This window comes from Lepisosteus oculatus, chromosome 15, assembly GCF_040954835.1.
Source record: "Lepisosteus oculatus isolate fLepOcu1 chromosome 15, fLepOcu1.hap2, whole genome shotgun sequence".
Lineage (NCBI taxonomy): Eukaryota > Metazoa > Chordata > Actinopteri > Semionotiformes > Lepisosteidae > Lepisosteus > Lepisosteus oculatus.
In genome coordinates, this window is record NC_090710.1 from 9,124,149 (window position 1) to 9,143,667 (window position 19,519).

Sequence of the window (19,519 nt, forward strand, 5' to 3'; positions counted from 1 at the left end):
TGCAATAGTGGTAAAAAACATGAAAAGAATCCAATGTGTGCAATGGTATTTTCAACCTTACAGCTTTGTGTTTGTTGTGTCTGTTGAATAAGACCTGCCTATTTTTAAGATCCCATTAGGAAACACTGAAGTGTCTGTCACAGAAAGAATTAAAAAAACAGAAATGTGAAGTAAATACTTGATATATAAGGACAGTAAAGCAAGGGGTAAACCATGAAAGTACATTTGCAATTTTAGCAAATGTTTTTAAGAGAAAGGACAGAAAATACAATATCTGGGCTTTTTGGGTCATTGCCAACAAACTTAAAGCGGCATTGTAACCGGAGTTTAACCTGTAGTTAGCATGCAGCTCCATGTTAAACTAGTGTGCCACCTTAAGACCAATTGCAACGAACTTAGCCACTCAAATAAACCTGCAGCACCGTATTAAAACTTTCTAAATTGCAATGAACCCAGAATCACAGCTGCTGCCCTCTAGAGGATCCTGAAGTTGGTTAAACAACTTAAACCACATTCCTGAATATATTTATAATAATATTATCACTAAGTAATGAACTTATGTGTCCTTCTCTTGAAAACTATTGTAATATTTAACTAAATTGCTTTCCAGTCACACCACAATTATTAATAATGAAGTTTATGAATGTGTGTTTATTAATTGAAGTATAATTTATTAATGAGGTTTAACATCTATCTTTACCAGTAGCTGTATTACAGTTGAGCTATGAAGAGCCTTTAGTATGTGATAGTGAATATTCAGATATCCTGGCGAGGGAAGAGAACTGTATTAATGTATTAAGGAAATGTATTTTCCTTAATGTTTTAAGGAAATACATATTTAAATCAGGTGTAAGTCTTAAATACATTTTGTCAGATCTGGGTGTTAATTGAATAGATTTGTTGTATTTTTTATTGTGATGGGACATTACACTTGTGTTTCTCAGGAGAAAGCATGGATTTGTGGGTACAGGAAACAAGTTTTATAGGCAAATGTAAGAGTATGTTAAAGAAAAACAAACTTTTATTGCCATCTTTTGAAAAGTGGTTATTTATGACAGTTCTGTGGCTGTGGTCTAATAATAATGGTGGTGAAAAACTCAGAGTGTCCTAAATGTCGTGGTTATGATACAGGAGGCTCATCCAGTTGATAGCAAGGTTGTGTAGGACTGCATATGAAACAGTGATGGTGCTTACTCTTAACAGACTGGTACAGTATGCAGATCAAATCATAGGCAAACAACATGCTGTATTAAAATTACAAAGTCTCACAAGATCAGAGGAGCAGCACTGAACTGAAATGACCTGAAAATTTTCCTGTTCACAGGAAAATGCACAGAAGATATTGTAATTAAATGCAAAATCTGTTACATCACACACTATGCGACTTTAAGAAGGCGAAGACCTCTCCGGAACACTTAACCACTCACCTTCCCCATCTCATCACCACACCCCCGACACTTCACTATTTCAGGAAGCTCTCTTCATTCATTCTCTGCTCAGTATTCTAGTAGATTTACTCCCAGCAACCTTCCAGCCACAGGTGCAGGTCCTTAGCCACAGAGCCACCGCACTGGCTCATATGTGTGTAAGACTAGTGTAATGTATTTATTATGAATTTATGTGAGGCACTATTATTAAACATAGACAGAGGCCACTCAACTTTTTGTGTGGGTCATCATGGTCATTTTGAACACCTAAATTAATTTAGGTTTTCCACTGCTTAAAGTTTGAATACCTTCAATGATGATTTTCTCATTTTACTTTCATATTAATTACTAATTGTTGTTTTTTCTTGAATGTGTTAAGAAGGTTGTGTATATAACAAATTTAAATTGCTTATGACTATAAGCTTCAAAGCACCAAAATCAGAAAAATGCTAAGTTCTGATTATTTTTGTAAAGCATTGCTTGAAGAACTCAGTTTATATGAATACAAAAATAAAGCTGTACCATAGAAATCTAGAAATCTAACTGGCCAAAATCAGATAATCTGCATTCATACTTGAACATCAGGAAATTATTTTGTTTGCTCATGCTAAAGAAGTCATTGAAATATTTGTTTTTTGGGTGCTTGTTTTTCTAAGTTAATAGAAACATACTGTAGATATGACCTTCAGACTGTCAGGCGTGGAAACAAAGAGAATTATCTAGGATAATGAATCACATGGCCCTGTTTGTGATGAGGACAACATTCTTAATGGTGAACAGTTTTGCTTTAATTGTTAAGTGAAAAGGTTCTGTCTGTTTCTTATTTTTAGTAAATATACATGATGCTTTATATAAGGCAAATGAGTAAAATGTTTCTGAGTTCATTTGCAATCAAACATTACATACAAACTTGTTTATTGGTTAGCAGCTAAAGGTTGCTGAAAGACCCCAAGTGTAGAAATCAAAATATCAGATATCAAATAGTACTCTTTATTCAGTAAGTTATAACTGATATCCAATTGCATTTTTGATTATTTCAGGTTAATTTAAAAATAAATAATCTTTGCAATATTTAAAATGTTTCTGCTTTCCAAAAATAATGAATGTACACTAAGGTTCAAAAGATTCTGAGGCTAATAGATGAGAATCCTGTACCTTAGGCTATGACTCTAGCAGCTACTTATAGTTCATGATGTGTATCTTCAAACAAGTGAGCTTTCTTTCTTCTATTTACTGACATTATTTTGTCCATACTAGAAAAAGGGAGACTTACAAATGTTATTGAAATATTTCTCTTGCATCCAAAATTGGGTAATAGCACATTAGGTATGATTGCTTGCATAAATATTTATATAAGAATAGGTATATTTGTACTCTTGCTCTTTCTTGAGATAGGTAATTGAAAAGGCAAACTTTTAGATGCTGTTTACAAAAGATATTTATGAATTTCTGCAAAAGAAATATTTATGGGAAGGAAAAAAATTCCACTTGTAATTGTCAAGAGCCATATCTCTTGATGAATGCATCCAAGGCTTATCTTCCAACTTCAGTTTCACTTCAGTTGATACTTTCTGGGCATTCTTACATACAACTTTAAGAATTATTAAAGGCTTTTCAACTGAATAAATACACAAGTTTTTTTCTGTTAAATCATTGCTATTACATTGCATTTATCATGGATCAATGATATTTCTCTTCATCATATAAGTTTGGATGTGTACTTAACTGATGCACATTGAAAATGCAAACAGTCCAAATTTTACATAGTTAAATGGTGTCATAAATATTGTTTTTTGCATTTTAGACCTAAAGAAGAGTAAGAATCTGTATGAAATAGCCATCCTAAAATAAATCATAATTAAGAACAGCAAGAAGAGCAAATGATGTGACATGACTGAAGGTGGTTTGTTGGTGAAAGAAGCTGCTTGAAGGAATGTTCTGCTTCAACAATCAACAGACTAGTCCAGCAAAACCATGAAACCTATTATATAAGGTTACATCATGGAAGGCAGAGGGACACCATATTGGCCCAGGACCATCTAAATAATCATTTTTAGACTGCTTTGGCTAAAGCACATGGCATTCCAGGACGAAATAGGTCTCATATCAAAATGATTGCCGCTTGCCATTACTACCAGTATTGTCTTAATGGTTAAGGTGTGATACTATATGATACTAATATTGCAATGTTTTTATTTTGATATTGTGTAACTTTTTAAAACTTGTGTTACTGATTCTTTGATTTAGGGGTGTGTTGGATGTCTATTAGTCAATATTCCTATTATGTTTGGAATTATTATGATTTTAATATAATTATTAACATTAGAATTTATTTCCACTGGCATTGGTTATTATATTGTAATCTTGTAATATTTGTGAATACAGTTCCCAAAGTATTTTATTAGAGTAATGCAATAAGTACAGTTTGTCTAAGTTTAAACAATATTTACTGGTAATTTGATATTTCTGCAATAATTTGGGCTATACAGAAAATTACATTTATTCAGCAATTATGTTTTTTCTGTATTTCACAACTTATATTTTATCTGCCTACACATCCTGTCTTAAGTTATTAACATTTTGCGAATTGGATCTCAAATGATTAATTAAATTATTGACTATAAAAAGCATTGTGATATTATTACATAGCAATGCTCTGAAGAGGAGGTTATTTCTTCTGAAGAAGGTGTATCATTTTTTCATTGTCATGGCATCCTGTGGTAAAATTAAATGAATATACGATTATGTAGCAATAGTGTTGCTTCCACTGGCAACTAATAGCTCAGAAAATTGGGCCCTGATGGCCTTAGTACACTGCTTACCAAATGTTCCATGTGGGCTGTTTATAACCTGGGGCAGTATCCTCAATGGTAAAAGTCTGTATAAAATATTCATTACACCTTAGATTATGTTATTATTTTGTTATATAAAGTACGTTTGTGAAATTAATGTAGTTTTTGTTATTGGAAAATTATTGCTTTTGTTTAAAATAACTTATACAAATCTTGTACAATGTTAGAATAGTGCCTTTTTCTGTTGTAGTTTAATATTGTTAAAAAAAGCAACTGTGGGTAAAAAAAATAATTCATTTTAATTTGATGAATAACAACAAATTTACACACACTACTGGAAATCAACACTTAACACAAGATCAACTATATGCTGTATATAAATATCACCTCATCCTTTCAGATTTAGAGGAGTGCAACATTTCTGCAGAATAGAATTGAGTTGGTATTTCATCATACGAAATTTTAATGATTTTAAAACTGATCATTTTTAAGCACTTAGTTTACTCAAGCCATAAATCACAGCTTGATAGATAAAACATATAGTATCTATTCCATTGAAAAGATAGGAACATAGGATGCTTGCAGGATGACAATGATTTCTGTAGTACAGACATAATACCGTATGAGTTTGACATCAATGATATCATGGTGCCAACCAGGGTGACATGGTTTGTACTCTTTGTGTTTTATTTGTTTTTTTTTTTTAATAAGTGTGTGTTAAAGTATGACAAACTGGGTTTACCCATTTATGTGTGTGTGTGTGGGTACTTCATCTCAATCTACAACGAAAACTAAATATTAAATCAATTGACTAATGATCTGAACAATACAGGTAGCTCACTCACCTGTAGCCCACCCCAGACTAGGAAACACGGCCAATGAGCTGGAGTCTTACCTGGCTCACCGCTACCAAACCTTTTGTCAAATGTCTGCTCTCTACCAAACAAGATGGATGAACTTGCTCTGCTTATTCCACCAAGACAGGATTACACTAAATGCTTTTGGCTCTGTTTCTAAAACCTGACTGAGTTCAGGGATAAAAGACTCCATAGTAAATCTGCAAGGTTTCTCTTTACTTCAGGAAGATCAAGCAGAGGCATATGTGAATCAACTATGGTGCTCAGATCCTAAGGTAGTTCTAATAATGCTCTCCAGAGTAAGAAATGCTTATCATAAATTGCAAGGCATTTTATCTGCCCAGAGAATTGGTAACGAAACAGTTCATTCCGGACCCTGTGCGGACGACACAATCCTAAGTAGTGAGGATAAACTGGGGAAAAAGTCATGCAGGAGACAGGAATGAAGACGGGGGTGTGTCCTAAGTGCGCTGGTGTAAGGGGAAGGTGTGGCCGAGGCAAACAATCCAAAGAATAAGTCCAGGGGAGAATCCAAAAAACAAGCAAAAGTCCATGGCCAGGTAATCCATCCAAAACAAGGGATTAAAAGCAGGTGCCGGGTCAGGACTGGCGGGGGGAACAGGAACAGGAAGCTAAAAGCATAACGGAGCCAGGTGCAACCAGGTCCCGGGCTCGCACGATGTAGAAATCAGATGCAGAGCCTGGAACTGACTGACTATCTGGCTTTTAAGGGGGACGGGAAGGTGGCTGGAACAAGGGGCAGGTGCACAGAATTATATCCAAAGTGAAAGAGCCGGAAGTGCCCTTAAGGAAGAGGGACTACAATCGTGACAGAACTCACTTTGGTTGTACTAGCAGTTGCTTATATTCCACTGGATGTAAATGCAACTTCTGTTATCCAACAATTAGGAGTGAAAATCACTGAGGTTGAAAATTCATGTCCAGATTCCCCAGTCATTGTTTTGGGGGATTTTCATATCAACTTGATGAAGGTACTCTCAGGTATAAACAATAGATAGAAGCTGCAACTAAGAAAAATAAAAGACTGGATCACAGCTACTACACTATATCTGAGGCGTATCGAGGATTAGTATATACCCTTCTCAGCCAATCAGATTATAATATGTAATATCATAATATTGTAATATTTCTTGTCCCAATATATAAATGGAGATCCAGAGCATGTAAACCAACCATAAGATCTGTGAAACCATAGTCCGCTAAGACTGCAGAAATGCTAATGAGACCACAGACCACATCTTAATGAGCTCACTGACAGTAAAATCATATATTCACTTTTGCGACAATGTATGCATTCCTTGCAAGTCAATAACAATAAACCCTGTTTCAACAGGATTTTTTTTTTCTTGTGGGGAAAAAAGAACAGGGCTTTCAAAGAAAGAGATGTTGTAGAATTCAAATCAAGCAACTATGAATTCCAACATTCAGTAAAGAGGGCGAAAGATGGATGTAATAATAAACTAGAAAATAAACTAATCACCAATAACAGCCATAGTAAGGCCTTTGACTAACCACAGATTGCAAGGTAAAGCAAACTACACCAGTTAACAAACACTTTCTCTCAGACAAGCTGAATGAATTCTACTGCAGGTTTGATGCACAAAACAATATGCAGCAGACTGCACGTAGTCAGCCAATTGAGCCCCTTCAGTCACCCTTTATCATTCAGGAGCATGATGTAAGACAACGTTTCCATACACAGAACATCAAGAAAGCATCTGGGCCCAACCTTGTATTAACAGGTACACTTAAATATTGTGCCTCTTAGCTTGTTTCTATCTTTACATATACTTTCAGTTTATCCTTTAAACAGGCTAAGGTACCACACTGTTTTAAGAAGTCTAATACCAGTGCCTAAGATATTTATTGTGAACTCCCTCAACGACCACACACCAGTAACCTTGATGTCTGTTATAATGAAACTTTTTGAGAGCTTCACTCTCTGCATTTCACATTCATATTCAGTTAAAATATTCAAGTTCCCCGATGACACTACTCTCATCACAAATAATAATGAGTCGGTATACAGGATTGGAATAGCTGAATTATTTGAAGGGTGCAGCCTAAACAACCTAGAACTAAATGTCAGCAAAAAAAAAGAACTTGTGGTTCATCAATGGTCAGGCTGTAGAAGTGGTAGAGAATTTTAAGTTTCTAGGCACCACTGTTTCCAAAACTCTAAAATGAGAGGTCAGGACATCCATTATGGTCAATAAACCAGAGGCTGTTCTTCCTTAGACACTTAAAAAAGTGTGGAGTGTCACAGGGAGAAATTACCCTTTTCTACAGATCCGTCATTGAGAGTGTTTTGACCTCTATATGGTCATGTGATATGGCAATGCTTCTGCCCAGGATAAGAAGCAGCTAGAGGGAGTCGTGTACAGTATATCACCTCCAGGATTTTAGTATGCTGATCCTTCCCACCTTCCCATCTGTTTAACTTCTCTCCCCTCCGGTAGGTGGCTTAGGTTTAATACTGCTAGGTTCTATAAAACCACCTCCACAGAAACTGTAGGATGCATAAACTCGGCACTTCAACTTTTGATATATTGCATGGCTTTTTAAAACTAAAACACATTTCCAAATTCATGATATAATGCAATGGTTAACATTGATCCTGGAGAGATTAAGTTGTATACTGTTAAACTTTTATTTATTTTAATCTGTATACTACAATATTTTAAATGTTAGATAAATTAAAAAAGAAAGTAGGGCTATTTTACAAAAACAACATTACTCAGTTAGGAATAAAAAAAAATAGTTTATCATTTTACTGTGGCTTGTTGTGTTGTGCTTCTTTCCAGCTTACATCCATCTATATTTCACACATAATGTACTGTAGTGGCTTTAAAGCCATACGGTCTCACACATAACATACATCTAATGTAAACGGTAGTGGTAGGTAAATATAAAAAAATACAAAGTACATACAGTATTCCAATGTCTTCATAAACATTTTATGCATAAAAGTCTTTAACTGGGTAACTTGCAGTGGTTATTTTGGAAATGTTTTGATAGTATATATACTTCATAAAAATCTATAATGTTTTATCCTTTTAGAAGAATACATAATAAGAACACTTGCCATTATTGTTGTAAAGAAAGATGTGATGCCGATTTAATGCCACATGATAGGGAATATTAATGTAAGCTTAGGCCCTGCTGTTGTTTTATTCAGTTGAGCAGTTAGAAATCTTTTTGAGTTGTGTGGAGTTCTCTGGTTCAGTTGCTGGATAGGTTTATGGGAGAATGTGACTAGGACAGGGGGAGATCAGGAAGAGAATGAAGGAGAACATGGAGTAGTAAAGGTGGATGTTTAGTAATAAACTGTCAAATATATATATACAGATCCATCCATTTAAAATGAGCAAGGTACACTGCCTTAAAACGCGGTGGATGTTGCGCAACATACCGCCTCATACCAATTTACTGCTTGTTTATTGAAATCGGACAATAGTATCAATAAGTACCTTGTAAAACCACCAGGTGGAGCAAGAAAGCTTAATGTTTCATGTACAGCATTTGAGCTGTCACCTGAAAACGCCCAGTTTCTAATCCCAGTCACTGCTGAGGAACAATCTTTTTCCAATTAAGAATTTAAGTTGTATGCTGTTTAGACTTTTAATAATTTAAAACCATGTATTACAGCATGTTAAATGTTAAACATTAAAAAGTCGGTATATTTTATAAAATCAAGATTGCTCAGTTGGACAAAAGTTGGACACAACCTTCCACCTTCATCGTAAATAATTTAATTATGCATTAATATTTTATGCATCAAAGTCTTTAACTTGGTAACTTACAGTGGGTTCTGGTTTTAACGTAAGCTTATATTCTGTTATAATGTTTTATCCTTTCTAAGAATATGTAGTAAGAACACCACTTGCTGTTATAAATGTTAAAATATAAAGATAAAGATAAATGTTGTAGTGATTTAACATCACTTGATAGTTACATGAATATGGAATCATGTAACTAAGCATCTAAAATATCACACGTGGACATTTTGATAACATTTTGACATTCATTTCTTTTTTTAAAAAAAACTTCTGTTGTCCTTGTAATGAGCACTGTAATGTAGCAAGCTGCACTCAGGCTGATCAAAGCGTCATCAGAGCATTACTTTCGGTTTGTTTCTCATAGAGCCAAATGCATAAAAAATAGTCCACTATTATCGCTTATTGTGAACATGATGTGTCTCTTTCTGGTTTACATCCAAACTGAGAAAATCTATTTTTTTTCTTAATCCAAATGTCAGCAGCCAGTAATCAGCCAACAATTTAAAAGTTTAAACTGTATTTTATAGTACACCGACTGGAATTGAACCTGGTCCATCAGCATCATTCAACAGGGAACCAGCTGGATGAATTATTATTTCTGAATGTTTTGTGTTTAAAGATTTCTTCTCGGAAATCTTTAAATTAAATGAGGGACAGGGGAAGGGTTATTTTTTACAATTGCCAGTAATCGGGGAACAGCTTTTTAAAAATCGAAGTAAAAAAAAAGATACAATGACATGTTCCTGCCCAACTCAAACATTGCATGGCTTTAAAAGCTGTACAAAACTGGTTTAGATAGTTAAAAACCACTTTTTATGTGTGACAAACGGATGATTTTTCTTCCTCATGATCAGCTTTGTTTAGATGAAAATTGTGTAGATGTATATTTGTGTAGATTCAACTTTTCAAAAATGTATTTAAAAAATAAAAACAATTACAATGTATAATCTTTCTATGTGTAATATCATTAGAAAGTACAATAGGCCCCTGCTTTGTTCATTTGAAACGATGGTTTCAAATATAAAACTAACTGGTGAGAAAGCTATGTTAAATGATAATTAAAAGATTTCAAGTTAAAAGAAATGATTTACATTCCATTATTAAGTTTTAAAGGCAGACACACTCAGTGCCATAAACCCTATGCTGCAGAACGGTCTCCTTATGGCACTGCCTCTTCTCTGACTGAGCTTAGTGGGGAGTGCACTATTTTCTCAACCACCTGCTAATTTGCTTCATACCATGGGAAGAATGTGGTTGTACTGTGCTGTGCTTTGTATACTGTAATTGTGTAATAATTCCATTGTTTCTGCCAGCAGTTTCAACAGCAGTGTGGGTTGCAGAACTAAAACGATCTCTCAGATGGACCAGTCTTATTTGTCAGTCCTGCTCAGGTGTGGTAACGTGAGAGTGACTGGATTTTGGAAGGTCATCTGTCCTGCTGGTCTGCTGAAACCTTCTCAGCAGTCTGGGCACAGTGGAGCAGCTTACTCCATAGTGTCTGGCAATGCTGGCACATGACATGTCTGCCTGCTGCTTGCCAATGGTCCTCCACCTTCCTTCTGGTGACATTCGAGGCAATATGGGATGCCAAAAAACTGACTAAGTGTGGCCTTTGTCTTGCAGTGACCTAAGCTTTGAATTAAGGCTTTTTTGTACAGTGACCTGATCAGGCATTGTTTCACCTGAACCTTGTTGGGTAAAAGTCCACCTAACAAGCTTTCATGTGATTAACAAGTTGCAATGCCTCACTGTACAAGCTGTATTGCTTGTCAGAGGGGTTAAAACAAAATGACAAATGCATAAACATTAACATGTTTACTATAACTTATAGTATTCTATAACTTTAGTATTCACATTCCAGAAAATTTTGTTTTTCCCATCAGTATATATTCACTATTAAGTGGATTTTGTTACTGCAATAATGACAGCAAGTATTCATAGCAAAGGTTAAATCATTATAGCTTATAGCAAAAGACTTTGATGTATAAAATGTTTATGAAGAAAGTGGAACACTGTTGTGTATTTTTTTAGCTATCACTACCAGCTATATACATTACATATAATATATATATTTTTTTTAATTAATATTGTTTATGATGTTCAGAGATGTTATGCTCCTGTTATTTTTATTCTTAGCTACCAAAATTTCCCTTAAGTTGTAAAATTTTATATCAATGTTCCATATTAAGCATATTTAAACATGAACAGTAGAGAGATTAAATGAAGAATTGTTTTCATTAATGCACCACAAGTGCCAACCGTCAATCATCTTTGGACTGGAAACAGATAGTAACAGTCAAAGACAGCAGCTCCCAAGTTACCACCATCACAACTAATGAAGAGCAGATACCAGCTTCAAACTGACAACAGATTCAAACAGTGCCAGTGCCAAAATCAAATATAACAGAAAATGGTTGTTGCTAGAGACTCTGTACTTAGAAACACCTGTATTATATATGATCCACAACTGTATTCTCTCTAACTGAAAATGAAGTAGCTATCATTGCCCAAAGAGTACACAGGCTCCTAGTAAAGGTAACTAAAGACCCAGATGTTGTTTTCGGGCAAAGACAATTGTGATAAACAGCGCATTTTTTCATATGAAAACAAAATTGATTACATAGTAGAACCAACCCAATGCTTACTTGGAGATCCTGCTGCCTCATTTAAAGGTGCACGACAGCATATAGATGAGGATATTATGTGCTAAGGAAGACATGAAGGATTGCATCTAAATAAAATGGGCATGATTCAGCTAGGGCTAAGGATCTACAGAGAACTTTGAAAACTTTTCATTCATGTTTGTCCTCTTATCAGGGACAACTTGATATAAAATATAAATCACATGTAAGTATAAACAAAAGTCAACACATAAAAAATCTTAAAAATATATAGAAAAAAAGTACTATAAAGCTAGTACAAAAGAGAACACAAACATAATAAGAACTTAATTAGTAAACAGCATTGAAAGCGAACAGTAATTAATAGACGCGATCAGCAAGTTACAGCATCAGTTTATGAATTAAAAGATTAGTGCAATATAGTATAAGAGAAAGGGGGTTCCTGATGAATGTGCAAGAGATATACAGGAAAGTATTGTGTGTTCATAAATGGAAACTGAAAATTCTATGGTGCGGGGTAATGGGTAACTATTTTACATGATATTAGTGTTCAGAATTGTCTATTTTCAGGAGCCCTGAACATTATCAACTACAGATGCAGCAATTCAAAATGTGCGGGCGATACCGCATTATTTTCCTGTACGCTGTACGCAGTCTACCGCGAGTTACCGGTAAATACCGCTAGCAAAATAATAGTATCCGGAATTTCCGCAAGGTGGAGCTAATAAAGCTCAACCTCTCATGTTTGGGCTGTCGCCATCAAAGTCTTTAATGAAGATATTACTAATAGTATTAATAATGAATGACCTTGGACAAGCTGTAAGTGTAAACTCAAAGTATTGCCCTGGTCCACAGGTAAAAGTAACACAACAGTATTTCGCAATCACGCATTTGTTTCCAATCTTGCAAAGTACAGCAATTTCTGAGAATCGATTCACCATGCCTTTCACATGCTCATAAACGAGATTGATTTAGGAACATAAACATATTACCGTATGCAAACTGTACTGTATGCAGTATGTATATGTATATTTAATGTCTTAGCTGTGCCCGTTTAAGTATTGAATATTCATATTGAATTTTACCACTGAAGGGAAATCTTAGTAGCTGAGCATAAAAAGAATAGGAGCATACTGCAACGCGTGTGAAGGCCATAAACTATATTAATTTTGGAACATAAACATACAGTATATGGCTGGTCTCGGTACTTTAAAGAAAACATACACGAAACATAGTTTCATTATGACCAGAATCGGTCTTGAGATATTTTTAACTTGATTTACAGTATTTCAGAGGTATGTCTTAACACCGGTACTACGTAAATACTGCTCACGTATATGTTTCTAGGTTTATATTATGCATTTCATACTGTCAAATTACTTTTGAGCAACTAATAAGAAGCGCGAAACGGTATGCATTTTAGTTTCGTTTTGTGCTGGGACTCTGCTTTTAACAATGTCGCCGTTGATTGATTAGAGATATCAAGTACATACAAGTCATTTTTTTAAATGTTGTAGTTCGTCTTGTAAAAATGTTACGAGTACATCATCTATCAACAATTCCACAGGTTCTGTTTCCATATTGCGGATTTTGGTTACTTAATATTATTTTCTAGATTTCACGTTGTGAATATATGATTTGGGCAAACAGAGCCGCAAAGAAGTACATTATGGGTTGTTGTTTTTTGTGCAGTTTTATCTAGAACAAGCGATGCTTAAACTTTTGTCTGATTCTTGTGAAACTATCCACACAACAGTTACAGTAGCTAGGAGTTGACTTCAGTGATGCCACTGATGGGATGTTTCTAAAAATCCATACTCTGTAAAACATCTTCTCTAGTTGTCCTGCATATGTATTCGCTAATGAAGCTGTGTGTTCTGAGCATGGATCTCTACATTTCTGTATGAACCAGCTTAGAGGGCTAAAGACAGCTTGTGTTTAAATTGAGTGTTAGGCAATTTATGCTTCTAAAGTCATGGTCAGCATTTATTTTTGTACTGTGCTGTAAACTTGTTCTGTGCCTAGTCACATTATTTTATAGCGTTTTTATAGCGTTATCAAATCTGGTGGCGCTGTGTGTTAGTTTCCTGACTCCCATGTTTATTTTTTAACAAACATTTCTTTGAAAAAATGAAACGTTTCCCTTGGTCAGAGATTAAATAAAACCTCACTCGCACCAAACAAATTTATATTTCTAAATATCACAACATGATCGAATTTTAGTCTTTTTAATAACAATGAATAGTCACCTATGCGTTACAAAATAAACATTTATATTGATTTGAATCGTGTTTTGATTTAAATCATAAACGCGTGTTTAAATATATGTGTTTAAAGGCGATATACTGTATAAAAGCGCTGATTCTTATGGAGTGTGTTCCGCCGGGGATTCAAAAAATATATATTTTTTAATCGCGTGTCTAAGGAAAATTGCAATATTACTTTGTTCATGCACAAACAGTGGCATGTTACATTATAATTTGTGTGTCTCCTCTTGCCAGAAAGCTCTAAATTGCATTTTGAGTGCGGTTTTTGACTTTTTCTAAATTGCAACCCATAAATAAAGCTGATAAAGTTTAGACTAACTGTATTCTAAACTGTATTACAACAGCACATTGGACAATGCAACGTAAATTGCAAAAATGCACTTGGAATCTGTCCAAGCCCTCCTACGAAAATTATTTAAACTGCGACACTTATCATTCATCTCTAAATAAACTTTATTTTATATAGCGTTTTAAGCAAATAGGTAATTAGATTGCTCATAAACCTGATCGCTTTTTCTACATAAACACATTGTGATTGCTTTTCCTTTATATTTAGGCTCAGATTTCAACTATAGATCGGATTATTATAAACTTTCTTGGAAAAATGTATTTTATGTAAACCATGTTTGCTATTGATTCATTTAGGGCTAAAATACGTTCATTGTCTTCCAATCGAGTCGAGTTGACATTGGAAGCTTGCCAGTCCCGGACTGTTACACCAACGCATTAGCATGTTAAAGCGATTTCATTGAGGAGCCTAGCTACCAGTTAACACTGTACTTCCTACTTTGAAAATACCTGTGAAACCGGTTTAATTCGTCACAGCCAGCACTCCGGCAGAGAGGGGGTTTTACTCGTAAAGTAGAAGCAGGTGAGATTTCCAGCGAAAGACACCTCCCTCCCCCTCCTCAAAAACCCAGTAAGTACAGTACCAGTTAAGAAAGGCGAGGCTCCTCAATGAAATCGCTTTAACATGCTAATACGTTGCTGTAACAGTCCGGGCGTGGCAAGCTTCTAATTTCAACGCGACCACGGCGAAAGGAACCCTTCTTTCATTTGAAAGAAGAAGCCCTGAATGAATTAATAACAAACATGGTTTACATAAAAGCCCTTTTAGCCTTTGTCACTAATGAAGCAAAGGTCACTAGCCTTTGTCACTAATTGAACCACTAAATAAAGACATAAATATAAAAATCTTAAGATTTTTAAAATACATGACTTTGCTAAAATTTATTTGAAAATAAAAACGATTACAAACGCCAGGGGAGAGAGAGAACAGGGGATGGATATTGGTTTTGCATAAGGGGCGGGGCTATGGAAATGAGGTCTGTTTGGGAATGTGGAGTTACATGTTCTGGCTGTTTGTGAATTATCGTTGTTGAGTATGGAGTGTTGAGGTATTGATTTTGTGTAATGCTTTATGTTGAAAATTGAGGTGGATTTTGTTTATGATAAAGAGGATAAACTGGGATGGGAGGAGGGTTTGGTTTTGCATAAGGGGCGGGATTATGATAATTGGAGGAATTTGCGAGAGTATAATGGTTTGATATATTTGATTTTGTATTGTGGTCGTTATCTATGTTTTTGGTTGGTATTATGTTTATATGGTTGTTTTTGTTGGTTGGTTGTTATTATGGTTATTAATAATACAATCTATAGTTGAAATCTGAGCCTAAATAAAAAGAAAAAGCAAGTGATTAGGTTTATGAGCAATCTACTTATTCGTTTAAAACGCTATATAAAATAAAGTTTATTATTAATTTGCTGGACAGAGCGGTGAACATTATTATGCATAAGACAAAGATAACAATCCTGATCAGTTTAGAAATCTGTGTACGCTGTAAGGTTTTTACTTCTTAAACTTTTAAAATACACGTTTCGAATAGAAAGAAATCCTCTTCCTGGTATAGTCGCATGAAGAGAGATGCGAAACAGCCCTACACAGCCCTGTCGCAGTACACGAATATAATCATATCGTTATTAAATTCTTTAGATACACGATTCCATATTATATTAGCAGAAAAGCTTAAAACTACCATTTTTTCACACGCTATTTCACATGTTAGTTAAATTTAATTTATTTATATATTATATATTTATATCTCTGACCAAGGGAAACGTTTCATTTTTTCAAAGAAATGTTTGTTAAAAAAAGAGTCATAGTTTTAGTGCTTTTTATGCTCAGCTACTAAGATTTCCCTTCAGTGGTAAAATTCAATATCTACAACGGACCACGAGTGCCCCTGTCGGTCAACCAATCACGTACCGCGGTACCCCGCGTCATCTTGTGTCATGATTCTCGACGCCACCTGCGGTATGTGTCTGTAACGCGCACTTTGAATGGCTGCATCTGTATATGTAGGGCACTGATGTTGTACTTATGAGCAAGTTACTTCAATGTGATGGCTCCAGCATAATACCAAGTTGTAAAAATAGTTGCAAATGTAACAGTGGATTAAAGTCTCATTCAATTTAATGAACAGTTAATACTATTCTAGGAAAGAATATTCCCAGTGTTTGGATGTTTCCTTTGTTGAAAAATTATTAATCACTGTATTTCTCTTCAGAAGAGGCTTATTTGAGTAGCTTATATTAATGTATTAATGCTGCTAAATGGACATTCTCCCTAGTACCTGGTGCTGTAGATACTAAAATTACCTAAATGAATTGTGTCTCTAGGATCTGAAGGTATTACACAAATTTTACTTAAGAGAACACAATTTCAGAACTCACTGCCTCTTCCACACTTGAGTTTAGTTGTTTGTATCCTTGGCCAATTCTATGACTGCTGCTGACTGCTGCCTAGATATGGACTGATTTAAAAATCAGCAAACCAGATAAAGAGTCTTGTAACTAAACATTTTAGAAGTCTATAATTAGATAAACTAATAGATCATTACATTAAAATATGTCTTATCTACGTAATGAATTATTGTATTTCTATGAATGTACCAAATCAGAAGTCAAATGTTTGAGAATTTAGCTGCTAGGCCACTTCTAAAATAAAACATATTTTTTCTTGCCAATTAGGTACAATATTGAATTTATGTTTAATATAAATAAAATGATGTAATATGAAGCTTTTCAAGGGCAGGTCACATTTAGCTGTATCAATTCCCAAAAATAATTATTAAAGAGATTTTTTTTATCTTCAGCTCTCTTGTTATTATGTTTCCATAATAGGTGGTTAATATATAATTAATTGCAGGAATCCACTAGCTGTCTCAAATAATTTCAGTGAAACTTGAATTGAACCTAGGAATAGGAGAGAAGTAAAACTCTAAGTTAGTTCTTTGTTAAGTTATGTATATACACATATACACAATATACACATTAATAATAAACATACCAAAGATCAGTTCTTTTTCATCTCTTTATTTTAAAGCACATGTATTAAATGTTAATAAAATTTCAGTTAATATTTTATGACATTCAGTTCTTAGCATTTGACTTTCTTTAAAAACATTCATCTTACAAATACAGTATGTAACATTTTGTCTAACACGCTGTATTACAAATACATATTCATTAAAGTCTAGTATGTCTGAAAAGACAGTCTTGCAATTGTATTCAGACCCTTCTTATGGTGTCACATTTGAAATTACAAAATAATGACACACATTTTTTAAACTTAATATTTTATTAAAATGTTCATATTTAAAACTTCTAAGGATAAGATAAGGTACAGTAAGTGTCAGCAAAAACTAAAGAAAAAAACTGAAATACATGGATTGCAGAACTTTTCAGAATTTTGAAATCAATATTTGGTGAATGTACCTTTGCCAGCAATTACAGTTGCATGTTAATTTGGTAAGTGTCTAACAATTTTGCAAACCAGTTTGTTGCAATTCTTGATTATTGTTAATGGCAGCAACTCTGTAAAGTTTCTTTTGGTTCACTTACGGACAACAGTTTTCAAGTTCTTCCACAGATTATAGGATTTAAGTCAGATCTTTTACTGGATTCACTGTCTTTTTCTTAAATCAAAGCACTGTATCTCCAGCCTTGTGTTTTGGCTAATTGTCTTGCTGAAAGGTGAATTTTCAGCCCAATTTAAAGTCTTCTATAGTATTTGCCTGTACTTTGCTCTGCCCTTTTTTCTTTAAACCTGTGTTTTCAGTCTCTTATAAAGCTCATCCCAGTAGCATGATGCTGTCACCACCATAAAATGATTGTAGGAACAGTTTTGATTGGGAAACATGCTTTTTTGGCACCAAATCCTTACAATCAAAAAAGTTCCCATTTAGTTTCATCTGCCCACAGCATCCTTGCCACATTTTTGCAGAACTAATCAGCTTTTATGCAAGCTTATTTTATTTTTACAGTAAAACAGTATGAAACAGTATCTGAAAACAAACAAAACATAACTATTTAACTGATTAAACTTCTATCCCACTTTTCCTATATCTGCAAAACTAAGTTACTTACCAGCATCAAAGGGAAAAGGTTTCTGTAAAATTCACAGCTCACACTTTTCCAGTTTACAGTCACTTCCTTGCCCCCTTCTCCCTTTGGTGAAGCATGTAACAAAGCTTCTGTTCTCTTTCTATACAACAGGTTGGCAGAAAGTGGATTTTTTTCAACTGTCACCCAACCAATTGTTTTTCATCAGTTAGTTGGGTGACAAAGGGTGGCAGATATTTCTCCACAGATTTCCTGAGAATGTAATTCAGATAAGATGTCTGTCTTTTCAGAACCTGCCTACTATAATTATGTATAGCATATAATGTCTTAATATTGCCCTTCCTAATCACAAATAAACTTGTGTGTATGGTATGTGGCTCATGGAGTTAACATGAAATTACGTTTCTATCTGTTCTTGTTGTCATTTCATTTTAAACATACAGTACATATTTCCCCTGACCTTTTAATTTTGTTATATCTTATTGTTCATTTACTATTTAGATGTAAAAAATCAGTCAGGTTTCTAAAGTTAAGTTTCTAAGTTACTATATTCAGAAACCATTTTTAAGATAGCAGTTATCTGTGGACTTTATAACTTCTTAGATCTTTTATCAGTGTACTTTATTAGTATGTAGTGGTTTGATGGGTTTACTGAGACAATTATTAATTGTGGCAGTAATCACGAGGTTGTTTGTTGGGGCTTTTAGAAAATCAATCGTCAGAACAACTAACAACGCACACACACGGGTTCAATACACGGGATACATTTATTAATATAACTGTGCACCAAACATATACTAGTCTGCCTGGATACGAGCGGCAGACCTTACGGTGAGGGTTATCAATATGCAAGGTATATAATCTCGAAGAGATGCAAACACAAAGAGATACACAACAGAGAATATATGTCAATCAATATATATCGTTCGGTTACCAAATCGCTAATCAGTGTTATTACCCACTGTTACTCTAAACTCGGAAGTAAATACATTACTCATGAATTAAATTGATAACAACTTGAGGTACAATTGAATTCTCGAGACGCAATGTAGAACATGGGGTTTACTTATCCACTGTGTTTGGATTTGGAATTTCCCGGCACGAACACCAAACCAGCTGACAGGCTCTGTTGCAGCCTCTGTTCCAGCGGTTGTCCAATGGGCGTTGTGACGGCGTCCTCTGGCTACCGGCCAACCAGTCGAGGTGCAGCTCGGAGTAGGACGGGCGGAGGAATCTAACTGCGGCGCGCAGGGCAGTCGTTGCTCTGAGGGGATCTACCAGCAGTCCGGCTGGCTAGTAGAAAGTCTCTATGCACAGAGTGTGACCGCGAGTCCTCACAAGTCACTCTTTT